The sequence below is a fragment of the Malaya genurostris genome, chromosome 1 (assembly GCF_030247185.1).
Source record: "Malaya genurostris strain Urasoe2022 chromosome 1, Malgen_1.1, whole genome shotgun sequence".
NCBI classification, from domain to species: domain Eukaryota; kingdom Metazoa; phylum Arthropoda; class Insecta; order Diptera; family Culicidae; genus Malaya; species Malaya genurostris.
In genome coordinates, this window is record NC_080570.1 from 24,396,075 (window position 1) to 24,411,696 (window position 15,622).

At 37.3% G+C, this 15,622-nt stretch overlaps 1 protein-coding gene and 1 long non-coding RNA gene across 2 annotated transcripts in view; one reads left to right on the top strand and one right to left on the bottom strand.

The window, feature by feature from the left end:
* The window catches only part of LOC131435087 (uncharacterized), a 64,306-nt gene that overhangs the window by 37,815 nt on the left and 10,869 nt on the right, over positions 1-15,622 (top strand). The gene's annotated exons all lie outside the window — the stretch shown is intronic.
* On the bottom strand, positions 1,723-2,576 carry LOC131435171 (uncharacterized). The gene is made up of 3 exons (XR_009230465.1): positions 2,475-2,576; positions 1,988-2,420; positions 1,723-1,928 (listed from the first exon to the last, which is right to left on the bottom strand). It is a non-coding gene; the product is annotated as an uncharacterized LOC131435171 (long non-coding RNA).

Consider the following 15,622-nt stretch of genomic DNA (forward strand, 5'->3'; position numbering starts at 1 on the left):
CGACGGATTTTCACTGCAAATGACTGAAAGGGTAAATGAACGAAAAAGCACGATTTTGAAATTACTGTCCCGCTCATATCATTGACTGGACATGGATTTCGTCTCATAGTTTGCAAGCGAAACTGAGAGTGACAGTAATTTCTTGTCTTTTCCGTCTATTTTGTGTCAATGAAATTACCTTTTATTAGCTTTGACATGCGTTATTTTTTGGTAAGTTGTATATGCGTTTTTTTGTTAGTTATATTTAAACGAGCCGTGGCTTGCGTTAAATTTTTTGTTAGTTATAAATGTTACCTGCATTACTTTTTTTGCAAATGGTGATGTTACGAATCGTTATTTTGTTTGTGGATGATAGGTGTTACTATGAATTCCATCAGTTATATGGTAGAAAGCATTACATACGTTACTTTTTGATAAGTTTTGGGTATTACGAAGCGTTTCATGCGTTACTTTTTTGTAAACTATAGGTTTTATGAAGTGTTACATTTTTGTAGGTTGAAGGTGTTATAAAACGTTACGTGCTAGGAAGTGTTTCAACTATTACCTTTTTTTTAAATTTACTTCCATGTAAGCATTGTACCCGTTATTTTTCGAGTAGCAAGTGTCATTAAGCGGTACACACAATACTTTTTTTTTACAAGTCATAGGTGCTACGAAACGTTTCATGCGTCGCAAAGCATTTCTTGCGCTAGTTTTGATAAATTAAATTCGATAATTTCAAACATTAGAAATGTCGCAAACGCTAGTTCACCATACTTTTAGTGTTCCTGTTGAATCCCATGATAACTAACCAAAATTTGGGCTCGATCGGTGAAACTGTAGACTTTAATAATCGGTGAAATTCAACGAGAAAGAAATCTTTCGGGGATCGCAAAACAATCCAACATTTGTAGAAAAAGTTAATAAAGAAAAATCGACCCTAAGTGACAAGCCATGTTCTTAAACTTACCGTGAGAACCTAAGAAGTCATGAAAATTGTTTTTATGTTTACATAAAATAGGATCGCTCATATCTTTTAAACTATATATTTCGAAGACATCGAAAGTCCAGTTTCACACATTAAAAAGTTAGACTTTTTTAGTCTTTACTGTGAGTTTTGGAACATGACTTCCCGAATAGAAATGAACTGCACCAAAACAGTAATATTAACTGTAACAGTACAGTAAAAATACATTATTTTACAACAAAATGCATTGTAAACCGAACACCGAAGAAACAATGAAATTTAACGTTTTAACCTCAATTTTTACTGTAAAATCGGTTTTTACAGTAAAAAAGGGGGGTGGTTATGTATCTTTACATTAAAAAAATCAAATTTTTCCATACATTTTTCTTTCAAAAACTATAACGTTTAATGTTAATTTGCAATTTGAATAAGATGTGACTTTTTATAATCTCTTGGATTCTGATGTAAATTTATTGTTCTTTCAACAAAAAGCATTGTAGTAACACTGAGCAAACCATGTTGCAACCGTATCAGATTTTATTTACCATAATATTCCATATATGGAAAATGTTTGAACAGTAGTTCATTTACTGGGTCAACATAGAAAAAACAGTTAAATTTAATTTTCAAACAATGTATTTTACTGTAATTTTGTTATTCTGCATACAATATGTACTGTTTTTACTATATAAGGACAATGAAAAGTATTCTATTAGTTCAATATAAATAAATTCAATAACTTGCCAAGTATTTTATTTCTCTTGAAACGGTAATTAAACGATATAGCACTTTAAAAATATTTTGAATGTCTTCAAAACCTGCTAGTTTCGAATGTTACGATTGGATGCGTAGATTGCTGCCTTCCTCAAATTAGCTATTATTTCTGCGAGTGCTCTATTGATTACTGCGCGATTAGCTTCAAGAGAGATGATCGAAAAATTACTCATTCCTTTATGTAAACCTACTCTCTCTTGAGCTTTTTCTGAAATGGTGTGATTGAAACAATAAAAAAAAAATGATTGAGCATTTCTATTTGCTTACTGTAGATAAATTGCAGCTTAGCTTCGTCTATTGCCGGTCTTATTAATTTATCTGTAGATTGTGCGTATTTGCGACCAGTAACCGACATTTCTCGCAAGGCTTCAGCTCCGTACATCAGCAAAGCCAGATTCTGCACAAACTGTCCAACGCTCTTCGATTCTCTGTCTATATCTTCCAGTTGCTTCACGGTTACGATAATATTTGGATCAGTCGTAAAAGTCTTTTTCAGACAGGAAAACATCGTTCCAGAACAATCAAAGGATCATTCAATTTACCAGATCGATTGGATGAACAAGCTTGATTCGGTAGCGGAGTATATATGGTGAAACGATTTGGTTTTACTGATTGAGGCAGTGCTGAGGTCGTAGCAAAGCCACTAAAATCACTAGATCCAACTAGATTGCTGCTCCCTGCTGCTTCTTTTTATTTCCACCTTCAAACAAACATATCGTTAGTTTTTGTCCGTCCTTTTTATAACTATACATACCAACACTATTCTTTTGATCAGTTTTTTTGCTACGCTTAGGCATTTTACGCTTAATTAAAGAACAATAAATGCTTGAACGCGACAGGATATCGTAAAATCTTTCTTTCAATTCAAGGTTATAATGTGTGAAGTCATGTACACTGTTAATTGTTTTGGAAAAAACACAGTCGAGTTCAATAACGTAACAACATTTTATATTGTTCAAAATTTGTCTTTTATTTATTTAATAAACTATAATATCAGAGCTAATATTTGCATTTCGATGCATTCATTGCATTAAATAAAAATCATCTTAAAAATTCACAGAAGGTCAGGTGAGTTGACATACGTAATAATATTTTTTCAGCTGCTTTAGCAGTTGAGTGGAAATTCAAGAAAAAAAATTAAGTATACTTAAAAAAATAAAATGATGTATTTACGAAGATTCGTTTGGCGGTATCGGAAAAAACTTATATTTTCCAACAATTGCCATTTTTCTATGATTGTGAATTACTTAATATCCTAAGCTTTAATAAAAAACTATGGAAAATAATGTAACAGTAAGTTTTATTCTAAGACTGTTGGTTACACATTGCTTGAAGTTGAATCTTTACAATAAAAAACAATAATTACCATGGTATATATTGTTCTTTACGCGTTTGTAAAATAAAAGTCAATGTAAATTTCTATTCGGGTTGTCACTTATAAAGAATCTTCATACTAAGCTGAGTAACTATCGTAAAGACTGTTGCTATTCTATATCCTGACATATATTTCCATTCTCCTTTTTTCATTCTATCGCTACTTTAATAATCTTTTTTTCCCCTGACTTTACTGTTCTAATTCTAATGTTTTTCGAATATGAAGAATAAAGGAAGGAAAATAAGACTTTCGAAGAGAGTCCAAAATGTGTAAAAAGAACCGAAGAATCAGAGGCAGAAGTCTTCTGAGCATAGATTTCTCTTGAATATTGCTGAAATTTGAAATAGCTCTCTTTTTTTTTTTTTTCATAAATACGTTTATTTCATAGGCAATATACATAAGTTTTTCTTCGCCGTGGCATCCACAATACATAGTAGTTTAAACCTAATACATTTCGAATATCATATTAGTATGTTGGTGCTCATTAGTTAATCTAAACACTGTTTTTATCAAGCGAGTTGCTATTTTAATTACATTAAATAAAATACATTTATTTTGTACATGATCTTATAACTATTTCAGGATTGTTTGTATCAGTTCACCACTTATATTCAATATCCTATAGTTGGCTATTGGTTGAACTCATGGAAGAGAAAACAGTTTAACATAAAATAAAATTTAAATTGGAACTCCAATGGATTTAATGAAATGATAAAGAAGTTTCATGTATGGAAGGTCACGACAAGCAAGAATGTCGCGAACTGGGACATTGGATAGTCTACCTTGGGTACGCAAGGAATTTATTAGTTGAGATCTGACATCACGAAACTCCACGCATGTCCAAACAACATGGTCAATATCGCGGTAACCTTCGCCGCAAGCACAATGATTAGTCTCGGAAAGTCCAATTCGAAGGAGATGTGCATCTAACGTGTAGTGATTGGACATGAGTCTGGACATCACACGAATGAAATCTCTACTCACATCCAATCCCCTGAACCATGCCTTTGTCGATATTTTAGGAATAATTGAGTGCATCCACCGACCCAGATCATCTTTATCCCAAGAAGCTTGCCAGCTGGCAAGTGTTCTTTGGCGAGACGCGCTATAGAATTCGTTGAAAGCAATCGGTCTCTCATAAATTTCACCCTCAATAGCACCACGTTTGGCTAAAATATCGGCTCTTTCATTGCCTGGAATGGAGCAATGAGCCGGAACCCAAACTATTGTGATTAGATAATTATTATTCAATATGTCGTTCAGACACTGTTTTATTTTACCCAAGAAAAACGGTTCATTTTTGCCAGCAGCGTTTGAGCGAATGGCTTCAATTGCACTCAGACTATCTGTGAAGAGGAAATAATGGTTTGGAGATAATGTGACGATTACATTCAAGCTATAATGAACTGCTGCTAACTCTGCTATATAAACAGATGCAGGTTCTTGAAGCTTGAATGAGGCCGAAACATTATTGTTGAACATACCAAACCCTGTCGCTTCTTCCATTCGCGATCCGTCCGTGTAAAACATTTTCTCAGAGTTAATATGCCTGAACTTACTTGAAAATATTTTTGGGATTTCCATAGAGCGTAGGTGGTCCGGGATTCCACGCACTTCGCGCTGCATGGATGTGTCGAAAAATAAAGTTGAGTCAGGTACATTTAGGAGGCTGACACGGATAGGAATATATCTTGAAGGGTTGATTTCCTGTGACATATGGTTAAAATATACTGTCATGAATTTTGTTTGAGATCGAAGCTCGACTAGTCGTTCGAAATTATTAATTACCATGGGATTCAGCACATCACATCTTATTAGCAGGCGAGATGAAAGCTCCCAAAATCGATCTTTTAATGGAAGAACTCCCGCCAGAACTTCAAGACTCATTGTATGTGTCGAATGCATGCAGCCTAAAGCAATTCGCAAACAACGGTACTGAATTCGCTCAAGTTTGATAATATGAGAATTTGCAGCGGAACGAAAACAAACGCATCCATATTCCATCACTGAAAGTATCGTTGTCTGATACAATTTTATTAGATCTTCCGGATGAGCACCCCACCAAGACCCTGTTATTGTTCGAAGAAAATTTACTCTTTGTTGGCATTTCGTTATCAGATACCTAATGTGTCCTCCCCACGTGCATTTGGAATCAAACCACACCCCGAGGTATTTGAAAGTCAAAACCTGTTCGATAATTCTTCCCATCATATGAAGCTGAAGTTGCGCGGGATCATGCTTTTTTGAAAAGACGACCAGCTCTGTTTTCTCCGCAGAGAATTCGATACCAAGATGAACAGCCCAAACGGACAATTTATCTAAGGTATCTTGCAATGGTTTTTGCAGATCAATAGCTTTGGATCCAGTAACTGAAACCACGCCATCATCTGCCAATTGTCTTAGTGTACATGGGGTTACTAGACAGCTGTCAATGTCATTCACGTAAAAATTATAGAGGAGCGGACTGAGGCATGAGCCTTGCGGGAGACCCATGTAGCTAATTCTGATTGTTGCCAAATCGCCATGTGAAAAATGCATGCGTTTCTCTGACAAAAGGTTGTGCAAATAATTATTTATAACCGCTGGGAGTCCATGTTGGTGGAGCTTGTCTGAAAGAACATCAATGGAAACTGAATCAAATGCTCCTTTAATGTCTAAAAATACAGATGCCATTTGTTGCTTTTGAGCGAAGGCAATTTGGATGTCAGACGAAAGTAATGCAAGGCAATCATTCGTCCCTTTATTTCTACGGAAGCCAAACTGAGTATCTGACAACAAACCGTTCGTCTCGACCCAAGTGTCGAGACGTCGTAGAATAATTTTTTCGAACAATTTTCTGATGCAGGACAACATCGCAATGGGTCTATATGAGTTGTGATTGGAAGCTGGTTTCCCCGGCTTTTGAATGGCGATAACTTTCACTTGTCTCCAGTCAGGTGGAACAATATTTTGCTCAAGAAACTTGTTGAACAATTCCAACAAACGTCTTTTTGCGAGGTCGGGCAGATTCTTCACCAAGTTGAATTTAATTCTGTCCAATCCAGGAGCGTTATTGTTACAAGACATGAGTGCTATGGAAAATTCCATCATTGAAAAGGGGCTATCAATGGAATCATCATTTGAAGAAGACTCCCTAACAATGCTATGCGTAGGAACGGAATCTGGACAAACTTTCCTCGCAAAATCAAATATCCATCGATTCGAGTACTCCTCACTCTCATTTCCTACGTTACGATTCCTCATTCGTCTGGCCGTATTCCAAAGAGTGCTCATTGAGGTTTCTCTTGACAAACCTTCCACAAAATGTCTCTAATAGCTGCATTTCTTAACCCGAAGTATGTTCTTGTACTTGGTTTCTAAAACCAAGAATTTTTCAAAATTCTGAGGAGTTCCTCCTCCTCGTTTTAAAAACGTCTTGAAAGCATTTTGTTTCGCGTGTTTAGCATCTGAGCACTCTTTGTCCCACCAAGGATTTGGAGGTCTTCTGTTAGACGATGGACCAAGAAATCGTTTGGTTTGGGCTTGTTCTGCGGCCTCCAGAATCGAACAAACGAGGAAGTCATATTCTTCAAGTGGGGGAAGCTCTTCCATTGAAGTTAAGACACTTGAAATATTACTTTGGTATTTAATCCAGTCAATATTTTTTGTCAAATCATATGGAATATTAACTGAATTAGCAATGCCTTTGTTACTGCTAATTGAGATGATGATTGGTAAATGATCGCTACCATGTAAATCAGGAAATACTTTCCAGGTGCAATCTAGTCGAATTGAAGTCGAACAAAGAGATAAATCTAATGCACTTGGACGTGCAGGAGGTCTTGGGATCCGTGTCATGCTACCCATATTTAGTACCGTCATGCTAAAATTGTCGCAAATATTATATATTAGAGATGATCTGCTATCATTGTAAACGGAACCCCACATCATTCCGTGCGAATTGAAATCTCCTAAAATCAAACGTGGAGCAGGAAGGGCTTCGACAATTTCATTAAGCTGTCGTTGTCCAACTTGAGCTCTTGGAGGAATATATACCGAAGCAATGCAAATGTCCTTTCCTTTAATGTTTATTTGACAAGCAACAACTTCTATACTAGAAGTCGAAGGAATGTTTAATCTATAAAAGGAATAACATTTCTTAATTCCTAAAAGCACTCCACCATACGGGGAGTCTCTGTCGAGACGTATAATGTTAAAGTCATTAAAATTTAAGGCTATGTTTGATGTAAGCCATGTTTCGCACAAAGCAAATACATCACATTTTTGACTATGCAACAAAACTTTAAATGAATCAAGTTTTGGCATGATGCTTCGACAATTCCACTGCAGGACAGTGATTGAATCATTTGCGGCGGATGATAAATTATCCATCAAATGATACAAAACCTGAAAGAGCTGGCCATTGAGCTGATAACTGTTTCAAAAAAGTTCTAGCTATTGGAAGGAATGCTGTTATGATGGTCTTTAGAGGTTCAGAAATATTGAATGCAGCGAAAATCCATTCTACAATTTCCGAAAATTTCAGTAATCCTGTTGGTGAATGTGAAATGGAGCCCACTGGATTATTGTCTTTTCTTGAGCTAGTTCCTGGATTGGTTTGTGAATTTGACAAACCAGGAGGCACAGTTTTTGGTTTTAAATTTGGCTTTTTAGCTTTAACACGGGGATCTTTTTTTGAAGGTATAATTTTAGGTGTCTTTTTTGGTATTTTGTGGTTTGTTAATCTCCTCTTAACAGACCCTTGAGGAGTGACAAACGAGGTATCTTCACTATTTCCGTCAGAGTCAGATTCCTCTGGCTCCGCAAGATTTGAAAAACCGTTTTCGGTTTCCAAAGGGGAGACATGTATGACCGTTTTGAGCATTTCTGCATATGTGCGCTTAGACCGTGCTTTTAAAGAAAGCTTCATTTTGTCTTTACGCAGCTTAAATGCAGCGCACACTGAAAGATCATCATGAGGGCTTTCCCCACAATAAACACATTTTTCAACATCTTTATCGCAAAGGTTATCCTTATGAGGCCCTTGACATTTGATACATTTGGACTTATTACTACAGTAAGTAGCTGTATGTCCGAATTTTTTACAGTTCGTGCAATTCATAACATGCGGTACGAAAAGCCGAACAGGAAGACGAATTTTATCGATATAGACATGGCTAGGCAATGCAGATCCGGCAAATGTTACGCGAAACGAATCTGAGGGACGATAAGACTTTTTTCCATCGACAATAGATGCTGAGTACAATTGTTTGCACTCGAGTATCTTAACTCCCTCAAGCATGGAGTTTTTAAAACGGCCAACTCCATTTTTAAGTAAATCATCTGCTGTCAGACTTGCTTCAGTCACAACACCGTCAATTTCTACCTCCTTCGATGGAATGTAAACTCGATATTCAATAGCAAATAATTTACAGGTTACAATATCGTTTGCCTGTTTCAAGTCGTTAACTACAACTCGAATTTTATCTCTATTAACCTTACAGATTTCTTTAACTTCAGAGAAATGTGATGTCAAATCCTTTGTAATTTGCATCAAGTTTAAAATCTTTTCTTTTTTTCGAAGATAGACTATCCATGGCCCAGTGGTACCCTGTGGATAATGTTTAGCCCTCGGAGTATTTAAACTTTTACTAGTATCCGGAATCGGATTCGGATGATCTTCCATGAGATCATCCATTACATTAAATTTTTTTTGTAAATTAATAATACCAAAATAAAAACTTATGTTTAGTAAAATTTCAGATATAAGAAATAAAAAATAAATTAAATTAAATCTACCTTGTAGCTGATGTCTCTGTTCCTTTATCGTGAAGAACGACGTGAAGCTCTTCCAACGATTTCCAATTGGCAGTCTTTTGCTGTTTCCAATTGGCAGTCTTCTGTCGTTTACTGCTATCTCAGTTGCTCTGCCGTCGTTGTGAACACCACTGCACTTGCTGTACCTGACCCCAGGTACAGTGCTTTTGCTCTTGGTGGCGATCAAATGCGATGCTTGCAGTGTAGCACCTCGCGATATATGCCGTCTCTTTTGATCCTACGCAGCGTACAAATTCTGGTACCTGGTAGATCAGCACTGGGTTGCTTTAGCACCTCTGTGCCTTTGCACCCCTTCGTCTTCGCACCTTTATGCGATGGCACCTCTGTGACTCGTCACTTCTATGCTCTCGCACCTCTGTGTCTCTACACCTCTGTGCGTATGAACGGGATGGCCTTCGTTGCTAGCTTTCCAGTCGGGAAACGCCCCGAATATTGCGTTTGCTATGGGCAGTTTAACTACCTGAAGCTTAGAATTGTCTCGGTAGCAGCCGTTAACTCACGAGCCAGTACAATCGAAACACAACCTCTTCGCTTGAATGGTTTTTACTGAATGAAATAGCTCTCTTGTCTTGTAACAATAATGCTCCTGGGATCGACAGAATTAAATTACACTTAGTGCAAAGTTTTCCTGACGTCGCAAATAGACTCTTGTTGGAAATATTCAACAAATTTCTACAGCACTTTGGACGGAATTGAATGATTTATTTCAATTTTCAGTTCCTCATACTATCACACAGATTACAATAAACTTCAGAATAAATACTCTCAGACTCCCACGGAACCAGTGACCTGTCATTAGTAGTGCACCGATTAAAACTCAACACACGCTTCGTCACGATCTTTTTCTTCTTCTATTGATTAAACTAATTTATAGCCGAAGTGGTTGTCATTCCTACCGAGCTACCGAGATTCGATAATTGCTCTTATCGCACATCTCGAACTGGGTTAGCGCCTCCGAAAATCTTCAAAAGGAAGCAAATGAAAACAAACTGAAACAATCAATCAATCATTCGAATGAACACCAATCATTTCGTTGCCGCACCGTCGCCGCTCACCTTCAGTGGCAAACGGCAGCTTCATCATCACTCTAAGGGGGGCTTGGGTCGGCTCCGCATTCCCCTTTCCTTTCCATCAACCGACCGCAAAGCGTTTAATCGAATGTGCGAAAGATGATCCGAAGCAACATTCCGTCTTCTTGTGCGGTCGACTGGTGCTGCAGAAGAGAGAAAGAGACAACGAGGGAATCTGAGCAACTGATCTCGTAGCAAATTGCGTGTAATAGCGTAACAATTCAATCGGAGGTCCGAGCTCCAACTGAAACAATGAGTACGAAGACTTTGCGAATTTATTTCTGCTTTTATTTTGTTATGGTCGTCAGGTGGTATCATGTTCGTTCGCCGACACCCGGTCAGTGTTGTACCGATTGGTTGGAAAATTTGAATATAATTGTTACTGCTTCGGAACTGGCGCAGTGGTTTTCCACTACTAACCTACTGTGGCTGTCTCTCCGGGTCTTATGGAAATGTTATGTGAATATCGATTTGAGTGCATGAAGAAATTTGCTTTTAAATGAACACGCTGCTCAATTTGGGCACTTTCGTTTATTACGCTGTGCTACAACTGGTGTTACATCGAATGCAGAACGTTGTTACATTTGGTGATTATAAAGACTTACGATCCAGCCCTGCATCGGTTGGTTTAGCATCGAATGTAAACAAACAATGACGATGAATGTGTACCGCATTATGACTTTCGTTTCAATGTTTATTCGTTAAGTTGATAAAAGGACTGAAACAACACAACACGATATTTACAAGATCAGAACAGCAGTCATTCAAGTTGCAATAAAAACAAATCCCGATCCATTCAATAATATCAAATATTTACCTATTTCTACCCCGTTTATTATGTCGACGATTTTATCGTGCATATCGGAAAATAGAATTTTGACAGACTGATGCACGTGGTTTCAATCACACTTGTTCTATGTTACTCTGAAGTGAGTACACTTCCACTCACTTTCGCCAAATGTGGAACTAGTATATAGTGAATAAAGCCAGATTTACTTGTCCTAATGATAATTACCAATAATGTTTAAGCATGATCAAACATGTTTACAATTTTCGTCGAAAATTTTCAAATTAACCTTCGACGGAACAGAATTTCCCCCTTACGGTGAGAAAATCAGGGCCAGAGTTGCAATTTGTCAGTCACGTCGAATGATCCTGACAGACTGACTAAAATTATCGTCAACTGTAAGCTTTAAGATTTTTCTCGCTTCGCCAGAGACTCTAACTAAACAGATCTTTTGCCAGATTTTACAAATTTTACCCGATTTCTCAAATTTTGTCAGATCTCACGAAATCTTTACGGGTTTTGACCTTTGGGAGACCTTTTTTTTTAGCTCACTGAAAATGAAGCCCGGTCAAAATTCCCTTGAAAATAGTACACCCAGATAAATTTTTGAGTCAGAGACAGAGTTTTGAAAAAAATAATATCTGTAATATCGTTTGCTCTTGTGTCGGTCATTTACGAATGAGACAATAAAATATTGAAAATGAGACTGTTGGATTGGATTCTGTCATTGAGAATGCGTGACAATTTTAAGCCCTGACGCATGCAACGCTTCGTAACATCAATATTTGCCAAAAAATAACGGGTGTAACACTTCGTAATGCCTTTAACTTACAAAAAAAGTAACCCATGTAACGCTTCGTAACGCATATATCTGTCAAAAAAGTAACGCTTCCTAACACTTACGACTTGCTAATGAGTAACGCATGTAAAACCTCGTAACGTCTATAACTTCAAAAAGTGTAATGCGTGTAACGCTTCGTAACGCTTAATACTCATTAAAATGTAATGCATATAACGCTTCGCAATACATGTAACTAAAAAATGTAACGCTTCAGAATGCTTGGAACTTACAAAACAGTAACGCTTATAACTGACAAAAATGTAACGCGTGTAACGCCTATATCTGACAAAAAAGTAACGCATGTAACGCTTCGTAACGCCTGTAACTTACAAAAAAGTAACGCATGTAACGCTTCGTAACGTCTATAATTGACAAAAAGTAACACATGTAACGCTTCTTAATGCCTATAATTGACAAAATTGTAACGCATGTAACGCTTCGTAAGGCCTATAGCTTTTACAATTATAACACATGTAACGCTTCGTAACGCCTGCAAATGACAAAAATGTAACGCATGTAACACTTATAACTAACAAAAAACTACCGCATGTAATGCTTCGTAACGCCTATAACTGACAAAAATGTAACGCTTCGTAATGCCTACAATTGACAAAAAAGTAACTCATGTAACGCTTCGTAACGCTTATATCTGACTAAAAAGTAACGCAAGTAACGCTTTGTAACGTCTATAATTGACATAAATGTAACGCTTCGTAAGGCTTGGAAACGTAACGCATGTTACGCTTTATTACGAAAGACCCATCTCCACAAACTCAAATTCAAATGAAAAGTATTATGTTTCCATATGTTGATGTAGGTTTTATCCAGATTTGGCTTACGGTTCCGGAAATACAGGGTTGCCATGTGTACGGAATTGAAACTGCTCATATAGAGCGGTGATGAAAGAAAAATAGTTCTAAGTTTGGCCCAAAACTGGCTCAATTTATTGGTTATGCTAGTTGTTGGTCAAACAAACCGATTCCAGCTATACCGGCTCCCAGCTCCCTGTTCCGAAAGTATCGTAAATTGTGGTCAAAAACACAAAACCGGAATCTTTTCTCAGAGTAATTCGGATTCCTATTAACTTGGGTCAAAACTGCTGAAAGTATAAAAGTTTATGCTATTGAGGGGTTAGCTAAATTTTGTGCTAGGGCACATAACCGTTTTTATTATTTTTGGGTTTCGTCTTTGACTCATCGGTGCAGAGCAGAGTTTAGCACTAAGCAGTTCAATTTGAACTGCTCTGCACTGATGAGTCAAAGACGAAACGTAAAAATAATAAAGTTTATGCTAGTTTATGCCCCAACAATTTTTTTGTTTTTATTCGATATACAAAGAAAAGATTTTTGAAGGGGCTGGGGTCTACTAGGAGATTGATAGTACCTATTAGCTCTCTCCGGACAGTACCAGCCTAGATGCCGTGTGGAATCCGGCGGAAAAAAAATGAACTAAGAATAGATCCACTGGGTTCCTGCTTCCATGTCGTAAAAGGCGACAATTGCAGGAGTTTCTTTTTCCTTTCAGTTATCAGATATTTTCAATGTTTCACCTCTGATTACTCTATTTTACTAAATTATCTCTTCATTCAACCTATCAATTTCCGTCTAGCTTCGGAGAAAAGTTTTATTTGGAATGTTTTCTTCTTCCATATTATTGATTGTCTTTCAGAATTATAAATTGAATTGATATCTATTGCGCAAATCCGTTGATATTACAAAGTTAATAACAGAGATAACATATATCGGTATATTGAATACATAGTAAAAAACAGTTGATAATAATATTTCAAACAATAAATTTATATTTTTCTCGGTAGCCGGCTACCCAGATCAACCAATATAATCAATTAATAATTTTAATAAATAATTAGAATAACAAATCGGAAATAATAAAGAATCCAGACGCGTGAGAAATCTGTTGATCTCTATTTGGTGATTTAAAATGATTTTATAACAACTGTTTAGAATATGTCAATGCAATGAATCAACTATTTTGTCTTAATTCTATTCACTCGTTTATTTTATATCACGTAATTTCATTTATAAAAAATAGGGAAGTTTTTATTCTTTACGCGGTAGTATTGCAAATTCTTCTTCAGTTTCCTCGAATAAGAGCTGTGAATCAAGACTTCTCGGGACTTCTATATAGGATATTGTTGAAACGTTCACTCGGGAGCCAGTGAGTTTAGTGGTGCATCCGAGCATCTTGAAACCGGAACATACTGAGTCGCGCGCGAATAATACCAACACTGAAATTTTTACTAACAAATATCTTTCTCCCGGGACACTTGTGGAGTGCGCAGTATATACGGCCTCTAGTAACAACAAGTGTTGGACTAACATCCCTTCCCATTCCTTAGACGATCTACGTTCGGGCCTGGCCGGCGCCGGTACTGATCAAAGAATTCTGAGATTACCAGAAGATGTACAGTGAAGGATGATTTACCAGTCCCAGGTCGGATCATCTAGAAACTCCCTGTACAATTTCAGCTAATCCCGATCAGTAACGGAGTAGCAACCAGGGGTGGTCGCTCAAGCTCAATATACAAAGAAAAGATTTTTGAAGAATTGCTTAGTAATATCACAGATAACAGGTATACAGGCTCGAACTAAATTTTTCAAAATCCTGCGTAAATTTTAAATTTACTATACGTTGGAAACACTTCTGCCACCTACTCGACTGTTTACCGCGATCTTTTAAAACGTTCCACCACGTTCCGGAACGATAACACAACCCCCTGCCTGTTGTAGAAATATTCCAACTACAACAATTTCAACACTTATCACACGATTAACCTAAGTGTTAAAGGCAACTTTTTTCCATGTCGCATAAATCACACGAGAATTCGATAGGAATACAACAAAAACAAACTTGTCATTTTAACCAATAGGCCAACAAAAATCTAGCGTGAAGTGAATGTAGCACCCAAAATATTCTGTCTCATGTGAAAGCCGCATCCAAATCGTGGTGGCACCTCGTTTCGATCGTGGTGACATCTGCAAGTGTTCGCCACGCTGATTGAGCAAATTTTACACACAGTTCATATGTGAGCATGTATATCTTGTGGTAATATTTCAATTTTCCCTTAATACTGAAATTGTATATCATGCATTTTACCCAAAACTTAATTCTTGTTGAACCAGTATATTATAATTGTTGAAAAATGTTTGTAACCGGAGTTTCGTGAAACTTTCGCATACAATAATATGAAATGGTATAATAAAGAATCATTATGGCTTGATCACGACTTAATGGTAGTAATCTCGTAGTGTTATTGTGAATTAATGGTAGCAATCTTGGTTTAATTCATGATTAATACACCCATTACATCGTTGACATCACGTTCATGCATTAGATTAAACACATTCATTGGCCGATCATCGCGGGAGTAACTTAACTACTCCTCGGTCGTTCATTTTCGCAAACAACCGTCACTATCTACTTCCTTGTTTGACGATGATATCCATCGTAACAGCTACTTGGCATAATTACTCCACTCGGTTCCCCCACAGGTAGCATGAAGTACGATCGTATTGCACGATCTTTTGCGATCATCGTTATGATCTCTATCTATTCGAGCCATCACATTGCCCCCCAGCCTTGTGTTAAGAAGCAACCACGCGGTTCCACTTCATTACATCACATCGTAATATAACGTCCATAATCTGTCGGAATGGAACGAAACGGAACGGGAAGTAACCTGTGTGGTGAGTATGTCTCTTGATAGGGGCGCTCCGATCGGCAGCATAAACCATCAACCTGTCATTATATATGGAAGGAAGCATGCCCCAGCCTACTAATCGTTTAGCGTAAAATTCCACCGCCGGTAGCCAATTGAGAAATTCACTTTTCCTTTCCGCTCAACGAGTGAGTCTGTCTGTCTTGCTGTCACTGCTGCCGCTGTTACTGCTGTCTTTCTGAACAGTCCAGAAGGAGGCAACAAGTGTGAGTGTGTGGAGGGTTTCTTAGTTTCTATGGCACGGCGGCACACGCGTGATTCAAGTACTCGGCA